This window comes from Sinocyclocheilus grahami, unplaced genomic scaffold, assembly GCF_001515645.1.
Source record: "Sinocyclocheilus grahami isolate Dianchi unplaced genomic scaffold, SAMN03320097.WGS_v1.1 scaffold1275.1, whole genome shotgun sequence".
Lineage (NCBI taxonomy): Eukaryota > Metazoa > Chordata > Actinopteri > Cypriniformes > Cyprinidae > Sinocyclocheilus > Sinocyclocheilus grahami.
The window spans coordinates 637,529-659,733 of record NW_015506454.1 but is presented as its reverse complement, the minus strand read 5'-3'; the positions used below and the strand labels follow the sequence as shown (position 1 = coordinate 659,733).

The following is a 22,205-nucleotide window of genomic DNA, read 5'->3' as shown; positions in this document are numbered from 1 at the left end:
CATGTACAAAATCATGGACCAATGGCATACACCAGATCTGCCACACACACACACACACACACACACACACACACACACACGGCTGTAACACGGTGATGTAAAACCGCTGCAGGTCTGTAAAGTCAGTCGATGAGTGTTATAAATCTTCAAAGTTTTGGAGAGGAGTGTGTGTGATTTACCGCGTCAGACCTCATTATAGCTGATGTGACAATCATTTCAAGTCAACATGACATCTAAACTGACCCTATTTACTTTCCTGGTCTTGTTGAACATTTTTTTTCAGTCTTCTAAAATAAAAAAAATGAAATGTCTTTATTATATTCATTATGAACTAATTTTCCCCCTTTGCGATAATAATGATAAGCAGCAGTCAAATAACTATTTGGGTGAATCTCATTACAAGACGTCCAAGTCACATTTCACTCTAAAATCAAAAGGAAAGAATAAGAATTTGTTTCATTTCATTCCATACTGAAAATGAAGCCTATTTTGTGCTGAGAGTTTATTTTAATGACATTTAAGCCAATTTCTCCCAAATTGTAATGCATCTGGACATTTTACTTTTTTTTTTTTTTATTCTTAATTCCCATTATTCTCAATGGTGACTATTAATTTTTAAAAATAAAAATAAAATAAATGTATTAATTGTAATTTATTTATAATACTATTGTTCAAAAATAAATAAATTTTAATTTTTGCAAATACAATTTCTAATAAATACAATTCATTATTCTCAATGGTGACTATTAATTTTTTTAAATAAAAATAAAATAAATGTATTAATTGTAATTTATTTATAATACTAGTGTTCAAATTGTTTTATTTTTTATTTTTGCAAATACAATTTCTAATAAATACAATTCATTATTCTCAATGGTGACTATTAATTTTTAAAAATAAAAATAAAATAAATGTATTAATTGTAATTTATTTATAATACTAGTGTTCAAAAAAAATTTTTTTTTTAATTTTTGCAAATACAATTTCTAATAAATACAATTCATTATTCTCAATGGTGACTATTTAAAAAAATTTTTTTATTAATTATCTTTTATTTATTTATACTAAATGTATTAATTTTTAATTTATTTGTAATACTAGTGTTCAATTTTAAAAAAAAAATTCAAAAAAGTTTTTTTTGCTTGTTATGAAAATAATTATATTTCATTTCATACAGAAAATGAAGACGCATTAATTTTTTGTATTGTGAGTTTATTTTAATGACATTTAAGCAGATTTTTCCCTAATTATATGTTATTGTAATGCATATGCACATTTTACTTTTACAAAATCCCTCTTATTCCCTCTTATGACTCTGTTTATTTATGTATGTATTTATTGAGAGCAGTACAGTAAATACTCCCAAGATGTTTGCATACTTTTTAATTTAAATAAAAATGTTTGCTTAGTTGTTATGAGAATAATAATTTCACAATGCAACATATATATTTTGAGCTGGACATATTGCATGAGATTAATCATGTAGTCATTGTTTCAGCAGACATTCGTTCATTTCCGCCATGAAACACTCCTCCAATCAGTTCCCCTTGAATAAAGTCAGGCTAACCGAGACTTGTCACAGCACTTACATATATTATTGCCCTTTTGTTGGTTTGATTGCTTCTATTGACTTCATTTGTAAGTCGCTTTGGATAAACGCGTCTGCTAAATGACTAAATGTAAATATAAAGTCCTGCCCTACATTTTAATCTAATTGAATTTCCAGTTTTATTATGATGTATGTCACATTACATAAGTAAAATAGGTTGCCAATGCCATTTCATGTTGACTTTCTACTTTGTACAAAAAACATATTGTACAGTTACAATTTTAATCAGGCTTTTAAGGTCCGATTAAAGTCTCTTAGCAGTACAGATGTTGTGGGTTAATTACGGCACACTTTAAAATCAGCAGCAAGCTCTCCGCCAGGAATACGGCGTGATTCGAGGCCGATGCTCTTGGCAGAGGTGCTGCGAACCTGCTCGGTCTCGCTCTCTAGGAGAAAATCACGGCGATGAAGTCCTCCTGACCACTAACACGGCAGAAAACACTTCAAAGCCTCCGGACACATGTGTGACCGATAGCCCTCTCCTGCCTGTCAGAGATGAGAGGGGGAAAAGCAGCGGGAATATCTCCATTATTCTCAATGGTGACTATTAATTTTTTTAAATAAAAATAAAATAAATGTATTAATTGTAATTTATTTATAATACTAGTGTTCAAATTGTTTTATTTTTTATTTTTGCAAATACAATTTCTAATAAATACAATTCATTATTCTCAATGGTGACTATTTAAAAAAATTTTTTTATTAATTATCTTTTATTTATTTATACTAAATGTATTAATTTTTTATTTATTTGTAATACTAGTGTTCAATTTTTAAAAAAAATTCAAAAAAGTTTTTTTTGCTTGTTATGAAAATAATTATATTTCATTTCATACAGAAAATGAAGACGCATTAATTTTTTGTATTGTGAGTTTATTTTAATGACATTTAAGCAGATTTTTCCCTAATTATATGTTATTGTAATGCATATGCACATTTTACTTTTACAAAATCCCTCTTATTCCCTCTTATGACTCTGTTTATTTATGTATGTATTTATTGAGAGCAGTACAGTAAATACTCCCAAGATGTTTGCATACTTTTTAATTTAAATAAAAATTTTTGCTTAGTTGTTATGAGAATAATAATTTCACAATGCAACATATATATTTTGAGCTGGACATATTGCATGAGATTAATCATGTAGTCATTGTTTCAGCAGACATTTGTTCATTTCCGCCATGAAACACTCCTCCAATCAGTTCCCCTTGAATAAAGTCAGGCTAACCGAGACTTGTCACAGCACTTACATATATTATTGCCCTTTTGTTGGTTTGATTGCTTCTATTGACTTCATTTGTAAGTCGCTTTGGATAAACGCGTCTGCTAAATGACTAAATGTAAATATAAAGTCCTGCCCTACATTTTAATCTAATTGAATTTCCAGTTTTATTATGATGTATGTCACATTACATAAGTAAAATAGGTTGCCAATGCCATTTCATGTTGACTTTCTACTTTGTACAAAAAACATATTGTACAGTTACAATTTTAATCAGGCTTTTAAGGTCCGATTAAAGTCTCTTAGCAGTACAGATGTTGTGGGTTAATTACGGCACACTTTAAAATCAGCAGCAAGCTCTCCGCCAGGAATACGGCGTGATTCGAGGCCGATGCTCTTGGCAGAGGTGCTGCGAACCTGCTCGGTCTCGCTCTCTAGGAGAAAATCACGGCGATGAAGTCCTCCTGACCACTAACACGGCAGAAAACACTTCAAAGCCTCCGGACACATGTGTGACCGATAGCCCTCTCCTGCCTGTCAGAGATGAGAGGGGGAAAAGCAGCGGGAATATCTCACACATACTCTTTATGTATGTATTTATTGAGAGCAGTACAGTAAATACTCCCAAGATGTTTGCATACTTTTTAATTTAAATAAAAATTTTTGCTTAGTTGTTATGAGAATAATAATTTCACAATGCAACATATATATTTTGAGCTGGACATATTGCATGAGATTAATCATGTAGTCATTGTTTCAGCAGACATTTGTTCATTTCCGCCATGAAACACTCCTCCAATCAGTTCCCCTTGAATAAAGTCAGGCTAACCGAGACTTGTCACAGCACTTACATATATTATTGCCCTTTTGTTGGTTTGATTGCTTCTATTGACTTCATTTGTAAGTCGCTTTGGATAAACGCGTCTGCTAAATGACTAAATGTAAATATAAAGTCCTGCCCTACATTTTAATCTAATTGAATTTCCAGTTTTATTATGATGTATGTCACATTACATAAGTAAAATAGGTTGCCAATGCCATTTCATGTTGACTTTCTACTTTGTACAAAAAACATATTGTACAGTTACAATTTTAATCAGGCTTTTAAGGTCCGATTAAAGTCTCTTAGCAGTACAGATGTTGTGGGTTAATTACGGCACACTTTAAAATCAGCAGCAAGCTCTCCGCCAGGAATACGGCGTGATTCGAGGTCGAGGCAGAGGTGCTGCGAACCTGCTCGGTCTCGCTCTCTAGGAGAAAATCACGGCGATGAAGCCCTCCTGACCACTAACACGGCAGAAAACACTTCAAAGCCTCCGGACACATGTGTGACCGATAGCCCTCTCCTGCCTGTCAGAGATGAGAGGGGGAAAAGCAGCGGGAATATCTCACACATACTCCAAAACACGCTTCCAGAGCAGCCAACGCGTTCCCTACCACTCTGCTGTCAGCTTTATGGTTATGGTTGGCTGTGAACACACGCACGCACGCACGCACGCACACACACATATCGATGTCAAATCTAAGATCCAAAGACAAGGTCATCATCAGTACGACACAGATGCAAGGCAGAATACTCATAATATTGCTGTATTACGGACACTGTATGCAAATTTTCAACATGCATAGAATATATAGATGACCTCAAGGCTGAAGTTTGCTGTCAAACATGCATACGTTCATACATCCACAGAAACACACACACACACACACACACATATATATATATATATATGCAGCACTGAGTTCCAGTGCATGTCAGATCTCAGCAACACGAAGAGAAAAGAAAGAGAGAGAGATGAGGTTATGAGGTTATGATATTGAAGCAGCAGTTAGTTCTATAGTTTCATATTCATAATGAAATGTTTTGACAGGTTCTCCCTCCTGACCACTAACACGGCAGAAAACACTTCAAAGCCTCCGGACACATGTGTGACCGATAGCCCTCTCCTGCCTGTCAGAGATGAGAGGGGGAAAAGCAGCGGGAATATCTCACACATACTCCAAAACACGCTTCCAGAGCAGCCAACGCGTTCCCTACCACTCTGCTGTCAGCTTTATGGTTATGGTTGGCTGTGAACACACGCACACACACATATCGATGTCAAATCTAAGATCCAAAGACAAGGTCATCATCAGTACGACACAGATGCAAGGCAGAATACTCATAATATTGCTGTATTACGGACACTGTATGCAAATTTTCAACATGCATAGAATATGTAGATGACCTCAAGTCTGAAGTTTGCTGTCAAACATGCATACGTTCATACATCCACAGAAACACACACACACACACACACACACACACACACACACATATATATATATATATATATATATATGCAGCACTGCGTTCCAGTGCATGTCAGATCTCAGCGACACGAAGAGAAAAGAAAGAGAGAGAGAGCTGGAAATGAGGTTATGATATTGAAGCAGCAGTTAGTTCTATAGTTTCATATTCATAATGAAATGTTTTGACAGGTTCTCTCCTCTGAAGCGAATTGAGCTGCTGAAATGTCCAAATATCTGTGATGTTAAATATGCTCTCTCTTTTCACTGATTCTCTCATTTGAATTTCTGTAGTAAGTAGAGAAATGGGTTATGTACGTAGATTTTTTTTTGTGTGCATTTAATTACATTTAAGCACATTGTCCCCAACATTTGCATCCAAGTGTTTTATTTTCAGTTCTCCCTTTTAATTTTAATTTTTATTGTCAATGGTGATTTTAATTAATGTAATATATTATTTTCTCAGCTACATTAAATAATTAATCATTTAAAAAATATTGTTTTCACATTACGGTAATGTGAATTTTTGGGTAAATGTGTTTAATTGTCAAGTCAAATTCTGAAGCGAATTGAGCTGCTGAAATGTCCAAATATCTGTGATGTTAAATATGCTCTCTTTTTTCACTGATTCTCTCATTGAATTTCTGTAGTAAGTAGAGAAATGGGTTATGTACGTAGATTTTTTTTGTGTGCATTTAATTACATTTAAGCACATTGTCCCCAACATTTGCATCCAAGTGTTTTATTTTCAGTTCTCCCTTTTAATTTAAATTTTTATTGTCAATGGTGATTTTAATTAATGTAATATATTATTTTCTCAGCTACATTAAATAATTAATCATTTAAAAAATATTGTTTTCACATTACGGTAATGTGAATTTTTGGGTAAATGTGTTTAATTGTCAAGTCAAATGACTGTAATTCATCCAAATGTTTTATTTTGTTTAGTTTTATTTTGTAATTCCTGTTATTAATTTCATATTTCTGTTTTTTTTTTTAGGTGACGTGACACTTTCGTAGGTTTCGTAAGATTTGCGTAAGTTTGAGATTTTGTATGTGATGTAAAATATGTAATAATCATAAATAATTTGTGGAATACAGTAAAACAACATACTGAAATGACTATAAGATTGATCTTACAGTGAAACTGAATCTTATTCTTTCATTAAAATATATAATTATATATATTATTGACAATATAAAATCTAGAATTATATTATTAGTCGTAAGTGTCAATTTTTCGAAATTGAGATTGAGATCATCTGACAGCTGGATAAATCTAAAAAAATCTAAATATTGAGAAAATCATCTTTAAAGTTGTTCAGATGAAGTTCTTAGCAATGCATATTACTACTCAAACATTAAGTGTTGATATATTTACGGTAGGACGTTTACAAAATATCTTCATGGAACATGATCTTTACTTAATATCCTAATGATTTTTGGCATAAAAGAGAAATGTATAATTTTGACCCATACAGTGTATTTTTGGCTATTGTTCTGATTCAGTACAGACAGTGCTGATGCTCCACCTGAAATGAGCCGCTAGAATAACGAGGTTGTTTTTCCACGAGCTCCAGACTGGAAGTGGTACTTTCAGGCGATGTTCTGCTGTCTGGAGAGATGTAAATGCCAGGACCGGTTCTGAGTGCGACAGCGCCGGAGCTCTCAGGAATAAACTCTTAGTCAAAACCACTCCGTACCTGCTCTCCGGACTGAACCGGTAATCAGAACAGGCAGATTCTTGCTTTGTGGAAAACTGGGTCTCTGCCGGATCAATGCTGGTTTTTAAGAGCCTCTCATACACTGCAGTATAAGAGCGTTCACTGTTAGACCACATGTAACGACAGCAGAACAGCTCAAATCTACAGATAAAACACAAACCATCCTGAATCCAGTGACGGAAACTACAGGAGAAGTTTTGTTAACATCGCAAACTATAACTTCACAAAGACTGCAGTGTTTTCAGAAAGCCTTTTAGAAACAGTGCAGTGTTTTCAATATATATATATATATATATATATATATATATATATATATATATATATATATATATATATATCTTCGTTTTAGTACACAAGGTCCGTTCAGAGAAAAGGAAAGGCAATTTTTCCTTTTAATGTCCTCAGCAAACACAAACTTCAGTTCTTGTGGGACTGATCGTTTTGTCTCCAGGGCAAGTCTTTGCTATTGCTCCATATTTGAGCCATGTTTAGTTTTGAAGAATATTGTTTCGAACCAAAGCTAGCTTGCCGTTATCATTTCATCTGGTCGCTCATGAGTTATTGAGTGGGTCATGATGTTTGTACAGAAAACATGTAATAAAACCTGACGATAAAAGGAATCTCCTCCGGGTGTGGGGGCCCTCAAGGTTCAATCCTCGGCCCTTTCCTGTTTTTTTCAGTAGTGGGGTTACAGGAATAATCTGCCGCCCCTGGCGTCTCCCCAAGCAGTTCAGAGATTTTGTTTTTCTCTGTTGTACTGAAGCCAGGCGTCTCGGTTAATGCACTGAAGAGCAAACACTGAGCAGCTGAGTGCAAGACACTTTCTTTCAAGACACACACAAATACACTAGCCTTTTCTACACAAATGGAGGAATTTTAAAGAATGTTACAATGATCACAACCTGTCTAAAAAGATGCAGTGAATATGCACTGCTTAGTATTTTTGTCTGATTTTGTGCATTGTTTTTATCTTTTCAACTACAAATAAATAAACACTCTTAAATCAAGGTGCATTTACTTGATAAGCAAAATGACTTAAGATATTACGTCTTGTTTTCTGATAAAAAAGATAATTATCTGTATTCATACATAATTACAGTATCTATAATTATAATAATTTTCTGATAATTATCAAAATTAAGTGAGTTTAAATGAACCTGCTTTCCCTTTGAGTTAAGTTAAACATTTTACCCCATGGACTGATATTCTTTTTCTTGTTTTAAGCATTAACTCAATTCATTTTGACATTTTTCAGACTTATTATTTGAAGTCATTTCACTTTTATGTTCAATTCACTTTTAAGTAACAATATATCATGATTTAAGAATGTTTGGCTATTTTAACTAGAAAATACAAAAACAAATTACAAAATGAGACAAAAATACTAATTAACCCATTTGCTGTGCTGAAAATCCTTTACTTAATTTGGTGTTCCCAGTCAAAAGTTGCTTGTAAATCTCTCAATATGCTATATTATCACCCAATCTTAGATTCAATCTTTTTGTTAACTTGTTTTCTTTCTGTTAGCACAGGTTTTGTATTTCTTTTTTTAAATGGTTTCATTGTAGGCCTCATTGATCTGAGCGTATGCACTTCAGTTTTTGAGTGAAAAAAGCATTTGTTGACAATTTTGTCAGTGTTCACTCAAAAACTGAAGTGCATAAGTTTATTTTTCTGCTCCATGGACAGATATTTATTTATGTATTATTTCTTGTTTTAAGTATAAACTTAATTTTGATGCATTTTTCAGAAAACAAGACTTAATGACTTAAAGCCATTTTACATTTTCTAAGTGAATGTATCTCGGTTTAAGAATGTTTAGCTGTTTGTACCAGAAAAGACAAAAATAGTAATTAGGAAAAAAAATTTTTGTTATTTATTATTAACTTGTGCACTATATTTCAAGTCTTCCAAAGCCAAACTTACAGCATTGCAAAGGTCACGTGACACAAAAACCAATGCCATTCAACACTACAGACATCAAACCCTGTTGGGTTCCTTGCATAAAGCTTTCATTTGACTTGAAATATAGTCACTAAGGTGCTTTTCTTCTCATTTTGGGAGCTCAACTGCATTAGTCTTTCACTGCACGGAAAGACACTGGAGATTAATCTAAACATCTCTTTATGTGTTCCCCGAGAGTCACATAGGATTGGAACAACAAAGTTGCGTAAATGGCATGTTCCTTTAAAGTGTGTTCAGGTACAGTGAACTGAATTGATTTGAGCCCTACTCACCCACACACATTTGTCATTATCACCTTTTTTCCAGGTAACATACTAAGTTCAGTGGAAGCGTCAGCAGCTCTCCGTCCGTAATGAGGCAGTGGAGGAAATGAGTGAGTGAATGTGTGGAGGTGTAATAGACGGAGGGAGAAATGGAAAGAGATGAATCTCTAGCAGATAGATAATTGGAAAGAGGCTCTCTGGAGAAGCGCATCAGAAGGCTCGTGTAATTAGAACGGAGGAGTGTGTGAGGAATCTAAATGTTTCTGTGTTTGTGTCTCCGGAGGGTCTGCCGTCCTGTCGAGCCACTCAGACACACGAGTCCATCTGTTTTCTGCTGCTTCACCTGCATCCAGACACGCCAACAGCTGTTCGTTTCTATAGTTCTGAGTGTGTGCTGATGATTTCGAGATCTCATCATACTCCACGTAAATACAAGTGCATATGGAAATAGAAGCTCAATTTTTAGCTTTGCCACGAGGTCCGCATTGATGTAAACTTTCTTCTTTTCTCAGTTCATTTACTGTCATGGTGGAGCAACAGTTTGAAGAGAATCTTACTGAGCAAGTAAGTTAAAGTTGTTTAGATTTAGTTTGCATTTTTTTAATTCGGCTAAAATCTCACAACTTGACATATCAATCTTCTATTGGTCTTCTTTATACAAATTTTCTAGGGCAAGAGTTCACCAAACTTGGACTTTGTAATGCAAATAAATAAACATGAGCTTGCAAATGAAATGGAAGTCAATGGAACAAAAAGTGAAGTGTGACCAGCTCTTTAGTTATTAAAATTAATAGATAGTAAAATCATCTTTATCTGCTTAGTCCCTCGCCTTAATGCCATAGTTTGGAAGATTTCTCTTCATTCTCATAACCAAAGGTTTAGCATATGTTTTGAGAGCGTAGATTTGTTGCTGTATTTTTGTCCCCAGTGTTTTTAAATGTATTATTACACTGCACTCCACACCGCGTCTCCTGTTCTTCACTTCACTGTCTGTTTTTGGAACAGTCTGCCCTGGCGCTACAGGTCTAAAGATATCTGAATCTCATTTAGTTTGGAAGACGGACAGTAAGCCTGAATATCCAGACTCAAGAACCCTGCCAGAGCCAAAACGATCTAGCTACGAGACTGAGAGAGCGAGGTGTGTGTGTATTGATTGCTGTAAATGCATTGGGAAAACTGGGTTGATGACCTTGTGTTGAGTCGCGTCCAGCGCTTTTAGCCCACTTTATGCACTTTAAATGAAGGATGAACGCAGGCCATGAATACTGATGCCGGGTGGACAGTCTAACCACACAAGCTTAAAACCTACGCTAAACCAACCTTGATCCGGAACCTAGTCTTAAGCCAGTCTTATTGATCAATTTGCTAGTTTCATAGCTCGACTGATCTCTCGCACACTTTTATTGCAACTGTGTGTGTGCTTGATCTTCCATGCATATCAATAATCCAGTTTAAAGGCAGCTGAAGAAACTTGAGTTTGATAAGCTCGGTATTTTTGTTTCTAGAGGACAAATGCTGAAATCCAGATAAATAAAACCTGCATTCTCAACCTCCCTCACGGACACGCCACGGCTGTAAAAATGTAAAACAGGCATCTCTGAATCTAAACACATTCTGGCTGAATCCCGCCGCTTTCCAAACGTCGCTCCTCTGATGTCGGGACGGCCGTCAGCAAGTGCACTAGTTAGGGATAATGTATCCGGGCCGACGGAGAATAGAAGTGTGCGCGGTGAATTAAATCACACTGCAGCTTCTGTACATTGTAAAAGCGATCTGTGAATTCAGATTTGATTAGAGTTCGGAGGAACTGGAATGACGTTCTCGTATTTCGACTGGCTGTGTCGGCCCACTGTGTTTACTCTGGGTTATGTGTCTGCATTTTACTGAATTACCATGCTAGTGTGTTCAGTTTGTTTAAACATAGTCATGAGGATGAAAGACAGAAGCTTTATTAAAGTTTTCTCTGATATCTTCCACAGCATTGCATGTGTGTAAACAGCAGAAAAACGAAGATTGCAGATTTGTTTGCATTTAATTTCAAACATTACTCTTGTATCAGGTTGCGTAATATTATATGGATTATTTAGATGTTTGTTATAGAAATGCTGAAGTTGTAGCTAGTTACATTTATAATAATCCAAATGTGTTCTAGACATTTGCAATAACAGATTGTTCGATTAATGTCATATGGATTTATTTATGTTTATTATAGAAACGTTGAAGCTGTAGCTAGTTACATGAATAATAATAATAATATATTTATTCTATAGACATTTGCGATAACAACAACTTTATTTCATTAATATTGTATTGATTTATTTAGATGTTTATTAACTGTAGCTAGTTTCATTAATAATAATACAAATTTATTCTATTGTCTATTAAAATAAAAATATATATGTTGTTTTTTAAATGTATTTCATTTAAGATGTATTATTTGTTTCAGTAAAATAATCTCTAGACAATCATTCTGAGTTTACCTAATTCTAATGGTAAATATTAAAAGTTGGTAAGATAATGTGTGAATTATAAGTTAAATTTGAGTCTGTTTTTCATGCAAATCTATTGTACAATATATTCAATTTTTCATTATACTTTTATATCAGATCCAGTCATGACTGTTTGCCATTCACTTGTTGAAGAAACCCTCGCGTGAGCGTGTGAGTAAACTGCTCCTTTAAATGAGTATTAACAGATTGGACAAAAGCGGATGCATTGTATTAAGCCTTACAGTGTAAACGTAACAAGAGCGAGAAGGAGAGCTCACCAGGGGTGCCCTGCTATTTCACTGATGCACAATAACCTCCAGGCCCCTTAAACACACACACACACACACACACACAGAGTATCCTCTGTCCTGTCAGATCAGCTCGTGTCTGACAGTGTTTTGTGCCTCTGGAGTTTTGCGCAGAGAATATCAGATGTGAAATGTAGAAAAATCCCTCAAACGTGCCGTGTCGCACAAGCAGAGAGATCACCAGAGTGTGTCAACAGACTGACTGCTCACACACACACACACACACACACTCGACACCTCGGAGTGTGCCATTTAAGACAGACGCCCATGAGGGAGAGGAGTGAGTGTAACCACTCTGAATGTCAAGAAGTGTGTGTGTGTGTGTGTGTGTGTGTGTGAGAGAGAGAGAGAGAGAGAGAGAGAGAGAGAGAGAGTGTGTGTGTGTGTGTGTGTGTGTGTGTGTGTGTGTGTTTTGCTCGTGTTGGTTCTGGGCTTGAGCTGCTCATGGGAAAATAACTGCATAATCATCCTCCTTTACTGTCAGATTGTGAGAGTCACACACTGTAAGCTCCCATAAGAAAACAAAAATCACAAATGAGAGCTTCATTATCTCTCCTTATTTCTCCAAGAAAGCAACAAGATTAAATTGAGCGCAAATGGAGCCTTTTGCTGCTTTTTAATGTTTCTCTTGAGAAAAAACTCTCCTTTAAAGTAGGGTTATTATAGTTATATATATTATATTAATATATACTAAAATATAAAAAGTTTCCAAAGCAACATTTCTCATTTTAATTTAGTTGATGCACTAAAACTAAAAAAAAATTTTTTTAATGTAATTTAATTTTTTTTAATATATACATTTACATACATTATAAAAACATTAATTCAAAATATTAATGAAAATTAAAGTAGTATCTCAAAGGCACTAAAATAACACTTTTCACTATTTTCTCTATCCACAGTTTTGGATGATCCATTTTAATGTTTACCAGCTCCATTTATGCTCCGATTAACTGATCATCAGATCTTAATTTTAGCTCTAACATTTCTCATCAAATGATCTATCTGCTTCTCACTGGTTTTAAGGGTTTATATTATACAACTTATTAGTGTCTGTTTTTATTTGTCCTCAGGAGAAACATCAGAAACAGTGTTGGTACATGAAGCGATTGAGAATGGCATTGTGTCTCCAGCGCTGCGCAAGAGCAACATCTGAGCAATAACACTTCCCTCTGGGCTGTGCTCTACAGGCTCCAGAAAACAGTAAGTACATTTGCATATTTTCATTTGTCTCCCTTGGAACAAATGACGGAGGTTTTGCAAACCTGCTGTGAAGCTGATGAGATGCAGGAGAGAGTTTGTGGGATCATTAGAGGAGTAGTTCAGACAAAAATGAATGTTCTGTCATCACAGTCACTTCCGTCGGAGGGAAAAGAGCACCTGGGATGTTCTGTTAAGTATCTCCGGTTTGGAACGACATGAGGGTGAGCAAATGATGATGGGGTTTTTATTTTTGGGTGAACTATCTCCTTAAGAGAAGATTTGAGATACTAAACGCTGCAGGCCAGCTAGCAAAAATATATCTCAAGAACGTTGTTACGTTGAGTTATGTTTTAAAAACGTTTTTTCTTGGTTATTCAAACATTAATGGAACACTCCATTTTATAATTTTGGAAGGTCATGGGAACGTTACTTTTTAAAAGGTTCTCTGAACACTCAAAAGAACACTCACTAACGATTATTTTGGTATTCAAGTAATTGGTAAAGTAAAAGAGCGCTTCTTAAACCTCCGATGAACCTCCGGTATTTCGCCGGTTAATCGACACGGGCAAAATGCAATCGAGGATTTTTTTTTATAATCGAGGACTCAAATTTAATCAAGGAATTGTGACAGCCCTACTTCAGTCAAAAACATTAATTTCCACCTTTGCAATCTCTTCTCTGATGACGTGTGCACCGGCATGAGATCACAGCAATTAGTAAACGACAACGATCCAATCGATTCAGTCAATTCCCAGTGGACAAAATCAAGTCCCACCCTGCATTTTTCTCATTCGAGAAGCCATTTCACTCAGATATACGTCACAATAGGGAGGAAGAGATGGTCGCAGCTTCTGTTTCATGCCATTTTTAACTAATTTGTCTCCAAATTATAGTTCAATAAATTCATATGCATTAAATACTTCAGACGAGGATTTTCAGAAATGATTACATGACTTTCAAACTGTTTGCATAAACTGCTTACAAGTCAGTCATCTGATTTATTTTCTTTAGGATCGGTCATAACTTAGTAGATCGGTCTAATTTGAATCCTAAAAGTAAGACTAGTTGGTTGGTCTTATTAAGACACAGTCTTAACACAGTGGCTGTGTTTATGCAACTGAACCCAGATGTTCAGACGCTCAGTGACTTTCTTCCTCTTCACTGTTGTGCATTTAGATTCCGTGACAAACAACTAGTGCTGCAAATAAAGCAGGAGCAATGATTCTTTCTCACACACTCGGTACCCAAGGCCCTCGTTGTTATTGACCCGCTACACTAAGTGTGTGTGTGTGTGTGTGTGTGTGTGAATAACAGATAAGAAAGAGAGTGTGTGTATGATGGCAGTTCCTGTGAGTGTGTTTGTGTGTGTGTGTCTAGCAGGAGATGCTGTCAGTCAGTCTCTACAGTCCTGTTAGCACTTCTAAATAATTTTAACTGCAACTCCATAAACATTATTCACCTAAACACCCTTGTGCTGCCATTAAACCACCACCACAACACTGTCTGCAGTCAAACATCCTCTCACACTGACATTAAACTCTGAATGGCTGACATTACACACACACACACACACACACACAGGTCAGCGTGAGTGAGCATGTGCTTCTCTGTGTCCATCAGCAGCTGTCCAAAAGACTTTGACGCTCTGATTTACACAATGCACTGTAGTGAATAGAGACACATGTTCAGCAGCTGATGTGTTTTATTGAGTGTTGATGTGTACACAGCAGAGATCATCACGTCTTTTCTTTACCAGCTTAACACCAGCATCAGCCAAACACAGAAGACCCTTAAAATAGATGCATCAAATGAAAAGGTGTATAATGACGGACAGGTGAAATGCAGTGCTGGGCCTTCATTAGGACTTTGACCAGCACGATATCCCTTTTACGTGTTTAATATATATTTTTAATGGTAAAATATTTTATTATAATGTTTACAATATAAATGAATAGTAGTATAATGCTACAAGGTATAAAATATAATAAAATACGTTTAATATAAATTTGTTATAATAAATATAGCTATTGTTTTTAATAGTAAAATATTTTATTATAATGTTTATCATAATGTAAATGTTATATTGCTGAAATATTTTATATGTGATTATATTTTATATGTTTTTATGTATTTATGTAATTTAAATATTTCTAATAATTTTTATTATTGACATTTAATATTCTGTTAGGTTTGTTATGTCTTTTGTCTTTCTGTTGCTAATGCACAAATGTTTATTGTCCATTTTTATTATTTATTTAGTTATGTAAAGAATTGCATTGTGTCTAAATGTGGTTTGAGTGATCAGATTTTCCTGTTTTGGACCCTGTTTATTTGTATTTATTGCTGACCGCATCGGACGACCTGAGATGGGCCGTAAACTCATGTTGCTCCAGGTGGACTGAGCCTGGAAGTGTCCCTGAGCTGCCTTACTTAGATCTGTGTCAGGTGACACCAGGGGGCAGGACAGTTTCATTCTAGAGAGCATGTGATTGGACAAGAAAATCTGCCAGTCATCAATATTTTGGACAGTTTTTAAGGCACAAACTAGCATGTAGATGAGCTCAGACACACATACATGGACTAAAAGCCATACTGCAATTCTCTATTGTTACATTTAAAGAACTAAATGTGAGAGAATTGGTCATTTTTATTTGCCATGAATCAATGATAGTGATTTGCATTTCTTATATATAGTAGAAGTATACTACACACTGTAGAATTTCACTCTGAAATATTGTATATAAAAATACTACTATATGTTAAATGAAGAAAAAAAAAGATATGGCGTAATTTTATCACTTGGCAGTCTTTACTGTAGCATGTAAATGTTTTTTTTCTTTTAGTGTACCTAAAAGCCCCCGTCTGCATGTAACGCGCGCTCTAACGGGCAGAACGCGCCAGACCAAAGGGGCGAGAAACGTTCAACAGCTTGAAGAACATCTCATGAAACCTGTTCAATGTCAATAACGCTTCATTTCAACTGCGCACTTGTTCCAGATCAGCACATTTCACCTGTACAGCGTCTGGTTCCTCTGCGTCTTTGCGCATTTGGATATTTTATTTCTCGTTTCCTCTTTTCGCGCATGTTTTACTGAGAGACTCTTGAGCGGCGCAACAATCCATCAGTGCCAAATCCACTGATAATCAATGTGCTGCGCGTGTACTGAACGATTATCAATCATGTTATGAGCAAGTGGAATCGATACCCACTTATGAGTGGATGTCTATTTTCTTTCGCCTATGAAATATTTGCTCAAACTTAAAGGTTAAAAAAATAGCAGCTCTGACGACCTGCCGCGTGACGCGCGTTGATTATCGATGAGAGCGGCGACCTGATCGATTCCACGCGCGCTTCCTGATCCATGCACAGAGCAGCAGAGGAGATCAATCAGAGACTTAAGCTGAAAACTTCCAGCACAAGTTATTGATTAAACTCTATTAATTCATAACAGTTAATCCTTGCCCAAACATTAAAGGAAAGTATTAGAGGCTTTAGAGCTCTGCAAAATCAGACTGAACCTGAACAGCCAAACAGAGAATAAAACAAAACTTATTAAACGCGCATTAAGGAAATCCTCCATCCAGCACACAGCGCGTAAAGTGAATTCGCCTTGCGGGTTTCCACATTTCTGTCGAGTTGGAGACATTTACACGAGTGTTGTTTCTGTTAAAGGTCTGTAGTAGGAAATTAACGAGGATATAGCCGTGAACAGGAGAGCAAATCACGCGCCACTCAAGGCCAGTCTACACATCAGCTGGAAAATCAGTTCACACACATTGGATTGGGACGGTGCCCAATATATCAGTGTCGTGGCACATAAAGACACTTTATTTGACAATAGTCGACCTGTGCAGACTTTGTGCATTATTTTGGGCAGATGCATGACAAGCAACTGACCAACTAGGTTACATAATTATTCCGTCCAGTGTTTAAATGAAATGTCGCGCTCAAGTGCGCAAAAACCTTTTACGCACAGCTCAAACGGCAAGGAATGCAGCCAAATCAGTTTCTTTTAACCCTCAAATGTTTGATCTGACACCCAAATGTTATTGAAAAGATTGAAGCCAATTTTTTTCGACTTGGTTTGTGCGTAAATTCCATTTACGGCTTTAGTCTGCGCGCAAACGGAGCCTGAGTGAGCCGTTTTCCAGCTCAGGTCTGGTCTAAGGTTGCGCGCTCGGATCTGCCGAAAATAGTCTAAATGGTCTCTGATGAGTGAAGTCTTAAAGTTGCTTACGCGCTTGGCTTGAGTGAGTTATGTTCGGTGTTGCTTTTGGAGTCTCCATGGAGCGTCAAGTTCAACAGCTCAATCCAAGAAACAACTACAGTGATCCGCGGCTCCTGGTGCTTTCCATCGATTTCAGGCGCAGCGGGACATTTTAAAGATCATTTTTCTGAGTGAACCTTGTGTTGGTTTCACGTGCGCTCCTTGACGCGCGTTTATTTGTTTGCAGCTATTGGCTTATGAAAGCATTGGCTCGTGCGTGATGTAACAAATCGGCTGAAATATCTTCTAGATAGCACGCAGAAACGGACAGTTTGTCCTACCTGCTCTCAGTCGCTCCTGGCGCCCGCGGGGTCGCTGCTGTCCGGGTCCGTTTGGTCACGCAGCTGGACGTCTGAGGACATGATGCTGGACGGTCGGAGCTCTTCTCGTGGGTGAACGCAAAATGAGAAGTGGAAATGAGGAGTAGGAGAGCAGGAGGGAGGGGAGGAGACGCAGGAGGTCCCTTTACAGCCTCATTCTCACATCAACACACTTCAGTTTACAGGCGTCAAGGGTTCATCGATATCTCTCAGTTGACGGTGTTTACGCGCAAATGTGATGTGATGCATCAGTCTCGGGCTTCTGTAGTCGGGAAATGGGCACATTGGTTCATCTCGTGGGCTTTAACTGGATTAGATGCATGTGACGTTCAGATGTATGAACGCGTTTGGCGCGTCGTGTGATTGAGCGCGGCTTCAGATTCTATCTTGGGACGCCGTGTTGACGCTCTCCGGCGCGTGAGGATTAAACGAGATTTGAGCTTTTTGCTCAAACGTGCCGTGACCGCGCAATGCGTCCTCACAGATCCGTGCCACACTAAACCACAAAAACCTTTGAGCGGAAAATGTACCGCTACGCTCCACGTGTAACGCTCTTTGCAGTACTGTGGTACATGATCAAAAAACATGGTCCAAAAACTGTCATTTGCTATAGTACTCCTCCAAACTGATGGTTTTACTATGATACGAGTCCAAAAAAACAACAAGTAGTATTGTAGTATAATGGCGCTTTGATATACATTTCCATTAAGTTACAAAAACATTTTTTCTGAATGTTCTCTGAACGTCCAGACGTCCAGTGTTTTATTGGTTATACCAACCTTAAGGGAACATTCTATTTGATCATTTTGCAAACATTATGGAAACATTACTTTTGAATGTTCTCCGAACGTTCTGAAACAAGTAGCAACGTTTAATAAACATGATTAAAGACCAGATAACTTTGAATGAACGTTCTATTAACATCACTCGTTCATAACCTTGCCAGAACGTTCTGAGAGCATTGCCTATTAGCTAAGATATTTATTAAAGGGACAGTTCACCCAAAAATAAAAATTATGTCATTTACTCACCCTCAAAATTGTCCCGAACCTATACGAGTTTTATTCTTCTGATGAACATACAAGAAGATATTTTGAAGAATGTTGGTAACCAGACAGTTTTTGGTCCTCGTTGACTTCCCTAGTATGGAGCAAAACTACTATGGAGATCAATGGGGACCAGAAACTGTATCAGACTGGACCAGAACGAAATCTTTAAGAATATTCATATACCATGGTGATATTTCCAATATAGTTTAGAGGTAATTAAAAATGCTGCTGATTAACCTGGTATATGTACAAAGACACCATGATCTATTAGTGTCATTCACTGAAGTGCAGCATTGAGTAATGCACTAACTCAGACCGATCAAAGCAGCTGATGTTTTGATTGTGTTTATGCAGGTGTCCCATAAATAAAGTACCATGGTATTACCATAAGAATGTAACATTTGAATATAATGGGATGTTTTTGGAAACCACGCTCTTCTTTGAAGTGCCTTGTTATAGTACTATTTAAATACTGTGGTGTATTTTGAAGCACCATAGAATTACCGTAGCACAACCACAGTACTTTTTTGTAAGGGGTGTGTTTGAGGGTTTTCATGCGTGAATGTGTTTGAGGATGTGAAGAGTAGACTGACATCTACTGGGGGATTACTCGCTGTCTTTCTGTGTCTGAGGCTTTATTAATATCTGTGTTTGTGCTTTGGTTGTTAATTGCCTTATATCTGGAGTTGTGCACGTCAGTAGCATCCCTCACTGCGTGTTAAACATGTTCATACATGACATGCACAACATGCAACTGCCAAAGCGATGCAATCACATGGTGTTTCTCAGCATTATCAGTCTCTTTTTAACAATGTTGTGTTGAGTTTGTTTAATGAGAGGGGAGAGTAAGTGCTCGAGAGTTTGATTAGTAGAAGACAGTGCTGTTTGTTTAATCTGTGTGTTTAATGAATGCATTAGTTCACATGCCAGTTTAGCCCTCGCTGTCAAGCTAATGCCGTCCACTCGGCATATACGTACATCTATACCGCCACAATTCGATCAGGGAAGGGGGGTTTTAATTGGCAGCTGCTATTAGAAGAGCCTCCGCTCCTGCAGCCTCCGCTCTCATTTAGCAAAGGAGCAGCACACAATCAGCACGGCTCCTCTCGCAGCGATAGCTTTGTCTGCAGCCCGAGAAAAGAGGCATATGTGAAAGAATGGGAGACAGGCAGAGAGAAAGACAGCCCGGAGTGATTGTGTGATTGTCTCAGTTTAAATGAACTGTCCATCAGCCGCCTGTCACTCTCACTGGGGGCTAAGGGACCAGCCGGGGATCAGGACAAATAAAAATCAATGAGAGGAATTTGGGACCTGTTACTACTGCGTTTTTCTGCCAGTGTGTGACATGTAAGACAGTGTTGCATAACCGTACAATACAGTTATTAGCATTTTTTATGCTATGTCATGCATCACTATTGCAAGTGTTAAAAGATTTACCGTTTCTACCCGATCAATCACGTAGAAATCACAGCCTAGCAACCTTAGAAGACCCTGGCACCCTCATATTGTACTTTCTATTGCTTATATATGCTTGTATAGCATTTTCCTAATGTTCCCATTAAGTTGTGAAAACAAACATTTCTGAATGTTCTGAATATTACGTTGTGTCATTTTTCAAACATTATGGGAAAGTTACTTTTGATTGTTCTCTGAACGAAAGTAGTAACATTTAAAAAGCGTTAGACAAACATCCAAATAAAACGTTTGAGGAGAAAGAAATATGAATGATGTTTTTGTGTTGATTCATGTATGTGTTCATGTAACGTGTTTTTCCTGAAACATTTTAGTTGGACGTTCATCTAACATTGTTTAATCTTACTGCTCATAGTGATCTGACAATGTACAGCCTAAGTGATCAGACTTAAAGGGACAGTTCACCCAAAATGAAAATTCTGTCATCATTTACTCACCCTCACGTTGTTCCAAACCAGTAAAAATTTCTTTCAGCTGTTGAACTAAAAAAAATCTGATTTTTTGAAAAATACTGGTAACCAGACTGTTGACGGTAGCCATTGACTTCCATAGTGTGGAAACAAATACTATAGAAGTCAATGGGTACCGGCAACGTTCTTCAGAATGTCTTCTTTTGTGTTCAGCAGAAGAAAGAAACTCAAAGTTTGCAACAAGTGAGTAAATGATCAAATAATTATCCATGAACTCTCCTTTTAAGATTTTTACCTGATCAGTAAGCAACCACCCAAACCACCCTAGAAATGACATAGCAACACCCTAGCAACCTCCTAAAACTCTCCTAGCAACACCCTTTTATTGTAGTTTGTATTGTATAAAATCACAGCTAAAATATATTCTAAGAATGTTTTGCGAACGATCCCATTAAGTTATGAAAATGTTATTTCTCAATGTTCTCTAAACATACAAAATGTCCAGTTTTTTAAATGTTTAAAAAATGTTTTTTCTTGGTTATGTGAACATTCCAATTTAACATTATGGGAACGTTACTTTTGAATATTCTCTAAATGTTCTGAAACAAGTAGTAACATTTAAAAAATGTTAGACGAACATTCAACTAAAATGTTTCAATGTTCCATAAATGATGGATAAATAATGTTTTTGTGTTAATGTGTTCAGAACATATTAAAGACCAGATAACTCTGGAATTGATGTTTAACATCACATGCTATTGATGTTTGTTCATACCGTTGAGAGAACCTTGTCAGAATGTTCTGAGAACTGGGATATATATTGAGAATATTCACCACTCTCTGGTCTGTTTCAGGGCTGTTAATGTCTTCCTTACTCACTAGTGTCTTTCTCTCTGTGTGAACAGATCCCCAGGGAGGCGACATGCAAACCTGCAGACAATCCACGGTCCATCAAGGGGTCTCTGGGGTCTCTGTGAGTCTCTGATGTGTTCAAGTGCAGGTTAATTCTTGGCTTTTAGTGTCAGTAAACAGTGTGCTGGATTAGAGGACAGCCATCGATCTGACCACCGTAAGAGAGAGAGAGAGCATCAATGCACACACATTCACCGAGAGACAGACACTCCCGCTGAATTGCTTTGAAATCCCCATTCAGACATTATAACATTAGCAGACCGCTAAATGTCACCAAATGAATGAGTATTTGTCAGAAAGAATAGAGCTGCGTTCTATCTTATAGCGTTGTTCAGACTGAATTATTTTAAAGGGGAAGCGTGTCATTTATTCACTACTAATGATATTAAATTTACACATTTCAGATGACAAAATAATAAAAAATTCAGTGATTATACACACACACACACATATATATATATATATATATATATATAGATAGATATTGCATTATGTATTATATAAGATTTTTGTAAGATGTAGATAAGTTTCTTTAATGGTGTTAATTAAAAAAAAAAAAAGCACAGTAAAAACAGTAATATTGAGAAATATTATTACAACAATTTAAATGAACTGTTTTCTATTTTAATATATTATAAAATGTAATTTATTCCTGTGATGCAAAGCTGAATTTCTTTATTATAATCAGTTATTATCAA

The 22,205-nt window shown here is 36.5% G+C and overlaps 1 protein-coding gene across 1 annotated transcript in view; it reads right to left on the bottom strand.

Annotated features, from left to right (window-relative positions):
* LOC107568718 (muscarinic acetylcholine receptor M2-like) overlaps positions 1 to 17,893 on the bottom strand; it is a 77,014-nt gene extending 59,121 nt beyond the window's left edge. Inside the window, exon 1 of the mRNA XM_016254706.1 lies at positions 17,625 to 17,893. The gene's annotated coding sequence lies outside the window, so the exon portion shown is untranslated. The remainder of the gene's footprint in view (positions 1 to 17,624) is intronic.
* Positions 17,894 to 22,205: the final 4,312 nt, after the last annotated feature.